At 34.8% G+C, this 4228-nt stretch overlaps 1 protein-coding gene across 1 annotated transcript in view; it reads right to left on the reverse strand.

Moving 5' to 3' along the window:
- Window positions 1-3217, reverse strand: part of LOC111702608 (caskin-2) — a 23861-nt gene extending 20644 nt beyond the window's left edge. Inside the window, exon 1 of the mRNA XM_023474353.1 lies at window positions 3018-3217. The gene's annotated coding sequence lies outside the window, so the exon portion shown is untranslated. The remainder of the gene's footprint in view (window positions 1-3017) is intronic.
- Window positions 3218-4228: the final 1011 nt, after the last annotated feature.

Raw genomic sequence — 4228 nt, forward strand, 5'->3', positions numbered from 1 at the left:
CTACCCCCCCTCCCCCCTCCACCACCTCCACCTGTAATACTTGCAAACATCATTTCCGGTTCATACACGCATCTTATATATGTTTGTCTTTCCATCTGTCTGTCTGTCTGTCCATCTATTTATGCATAAATCTGTCAGTGAGTCCATCAGTCTGTATGTCTGTCCATCTATCTGTGTATAAAGCTGTCAGTGAGTCCATTAGTCTGGAAGTTTATCTAACTGTGTGTCTAGATGCCAGTGTGCTCATCTTTCTGTGTGCTCATCTGTCTGTGTGCACAACTGTCTGTGCGCTCATTTTTCTGTGTGCTCATCTGTCTGTGTGCTCATCTGTCTGAGTGTTCATCTGTCTGTACGTTCTGTCCCTCTGTCTTTGTTTACAGTTCATCTGTCTGTGTGTCCATCACACTATGAAGTTTACAGTTCATCTGTCTGTGCGTCCATCAGACTATGAAGTTACAATTCATCTGTCTGTGTGTCCATCAGATTATGAAAAGAGACACGAAGCGTCCTTATTTTTTTTGGCAGCCATTACTAAAATAATACAAGTTACTGCAGTGAAAATAACACTCTGAAACAAACAATCTCGATTTAAGCATTTAAGCACTATCAAAAACAAAAATAAAACAAGGAATAACTAAACCCTTTAAATGAATATCACACAATGACTTTATAATTTATTTAGCATGAGAACCATGGTCAGGTAACATGGTAGTCATAGTTAGTCCCACCGTTTACCCGCGGGTTGTCGTAAATTACGATTTTAGCTGTTTTCCCCTATAAAAGTGGACACTGCTTAAAACCAATCTGAAATTAGAACTAAGTCTAAACTTATCTAAAATTATAGCAAAACCTAAACCTATCTAAAAATAGAATTAAACCTGAACAATTAAAATATGTTTAAAATTAGAGCTATGTCCGAACCTATTCAGCTGAACCTAACCAGAAAAAGGACCAAGGGTTAAACATATTTAAAAAGATTCCAATGTCTATTTCTAGACAACTGTTACTGAACAAATATTCAAACATAAGAGAAAACTTCTATTTTATCGCTTTTAACGCCGAATTTCATGTTTCCCTCTTTTAACGATAAATCTCAAATTCCAGCAAGTTTAGCCAACAAAAAGTAGAAGAATTATTGCGGACTTGAAAGATATACAGAGAAAACGTGGGGGATACTAAAATTAGCGTTGTAAGAGTAAATTCAAGGTTATGCACTATGTACACTGTACATTGTACATACATTGTGCAATGTACATGTTTGCGAAAAAAACGATATTTCAGTGTCCTCCACCCCTGACACATCTTACTTTAAATTTATGCCAACAAAACTTTGTGACCTACAATTTTTTTTTTAAGCCCGCCCTAAACACATTTAACTTTTTGTCTTATAAAGTCTTAATTAAAGGATAGAGTTAATAATCCATTTTGGCATTTTGATATTCAAAGTAATTTAAAATACACAAAAACATGATCAAAACAGCTTCAACATTATATATTAATTAATTTGGACTGTAGAGTTATTAAAATAAGAAATTATAAAATAATTAAAAAATTGAAATTTTGAATATTATATCTACTAAAAATAGTAATATGATGTTGCCTTTTTACTTTGTTAATTTTAACTAAAACTTACCTTTTAAAGAAAATATTTGTTATCTTTGAATGAATAGATAAAAAGAAAGATAAATATTAAATTATATTACAAGAACTGTATATAAGGCGTAATTTCAAGTGACCCTCCATGCAAAGATGGAAATGTCTTATTTAAAACGGTACCCTTGGAACATTTGTCTTATCAAGTATGAATAAGATATCCATGTTTGTGTTTGTCAAAAAGGTCATTTTCATTTGTGATTTCTCTGCAAAAGTAACTTGCGTATTTCTTGCTTATAAGAAACAAGAAGCAGTCCCTTTACTATCTCTTTTATTTATTTCTGCAGAGAATTCATGATTTGATGTTGTGTTCAGTGATATTATTTTTAATATCTGCAAAATCAATATTTTTTATCAAAACATTGCAAAACAAATCTGCAAACATTGAAGAACGAATTGCATTTGTCAAGTGGGACTAAAATATATTGAACTAAAATATCGCATATGAATCAGGGAATAGGAATAAAGGGAAAGGAAATGGCGCTGGTCTGGCATGAGAAAGCCAGTCGCACTGCTTTGCAGACATGGTTCGGTAATACTTACACACACTCTTTTGGTACAGACACACACATATGACTTCAGTCAAGGAAAGTGCAGAACAATGTTCTCAATACAGTTAAGCTTGAATAACGACTAGTTTATTGTAAACTTTAATCAAATTATATTCTTTGCATGAAAATAGTGTTGACTTAAATATATAAATAATATACTACATGTATATTGAACTTATTATTAAGTTAACAATTAACAATAAACAAATGTACTCTCCTAGACTGTACAAATACCGAGATTCGTATGTACTGTATATACCTACAGTACACGCCTTCGGTTCAGTAAACTTAAACACAAAAAAATATTTACTTTGTATTATTTCAGGGTTGCAACAATTTCTTGTCCGAACGCTGCAGCCAGGAGTTCAGTTTCAGCAATTTTCAACAAAATTAGTATATGTTTAGAGTTAGGTTGGGTTATGACACTTGCTGGGCCGTGCGCTGCGTCCAGGTCTGGCTAGGGGGCCGAGGGATGCGGCTAGGACAGGCTAGGGGGCCGAGGGATGCGGCTAGGACAGGTTAGGGGGCCGGGCGCTGCGGCCACATTACCAACTTTATTCATATGTGTCTTTTTTTAAAACTACCTTAAAATGATGAACATAATTGATAGGAAGGGGGGGCAGGGGGATAAGGGGGGCCCTCCCCCTTCCGGAGTGATTTAACTTATATCACATACAGAATTACTCCCCCCCCCCTACCCTCCCATGTTAAAACATGCTTCAACAAAACATCTTTATTTTAACCTAATTATCAATATTATGTTTTTAAAATAAATCCATTAAAAAAACTTGAGGTATACACGCAATGTCTTACCAAAACATCTTAGAAATTTTAACAGATGTGATCAAAATTCATCTTCAATCATCTAGAGATCATTAACAATCACACCTTTGTTTTATCACTTGAATCTTATAAGAATTTTGATTTTTAAATATATAAACATGTTTGTAACTCTAGTATACTTAATCTATCACAGTTTTGTACCGAACCGAACATAACACTGTTCGCAGCTGCAAGCAAGACTTAGCTAGCAGCCTATAGTGTATACTGTGTATACAATACATGGAGCAGACTGCAAAGCGTCTCCACCTCTACACAGTGCCTTCTCTTCTATACCTGCCCGGGGGGAGACAAACCCGCAACCGTGGACTCTAAAGAAAAAATATAACCCACCGATATGTAGAAAGTTTAATGATGATAAAATTTTCAAAATAAAAAATAAAAAGTTGAACATTCAAATTTGAAAGGACTCTATCGTTCATATGATAATCCTGTTTTCGTTTTTGAGGGAGGATATCATGGGTTTGTGGTACGGTGGGGGGAAGGGGGGGAGCTACCTGGAAATACGCAAACAGATGTAGATAGACAGATAGATTTAAATACAGAGAAGAGAAAGAAATAGATGAGTGGGAGGTATGTAGGTACCATGAGCCATAACTATTTTGCCTTCCGTGCCACATATTAATTTCCATCCGACAGAACCAGCTCACCTTGGTCTTTTATAAACCATGATTAATTCGTTTATTGTAAATTAATTAAGTGTAAAACTTTTTTAATAAATTCTTTATTTAAATGTTTTTAAAAATTTAGGGTGATTGGGGTCTGTCCTAGAGAACGATTTCTTCAGACCATGACCAGAACAACGACATGTTTTACAGAAATAATAAAGAGAGAGTTTTCAAAAAATGTTCAGACTATACGCTATATAACGACGGTACGTTTGTCCATTTTTTAGGAATATTAAAATATTCTTTATAAATTGATTATATAGATTTATAAGAGGTAGACTGTATGAAATGCGTATTCAAGGGGGAGCTATGGGTATTGATTTTCAGGGGGGTTTCAGGCTGAGCCCCCTCTCCCCCTGTTCAGGAGCGTCCAAGTAGCACAACCCCCCCTCTCCATAGAGAATAGAATATATAGAGAGGAAAAAAGTGTAAAACGGCCATTTTGTTGTACTTGTACTGTTTCCATACTGCAGGTGTACTTCACATATTTATGCTATATAATGAATAGATAAAAAG

This window comes from Eurytemora carolleeae, unplaced genomic scaffold (assembly GCF_000591075.1).
Source record: "Eurytemora carolleeae unplaced genomic scaffold, Eaff_2.0 scaffold500, whole genome shotgun sequence".
NCBI lineage: Eukaryota > Metazoa > Arthropoda > Copepoda > Calanoida > Temoridae > Eurytemora > Eurytemora carolleeae.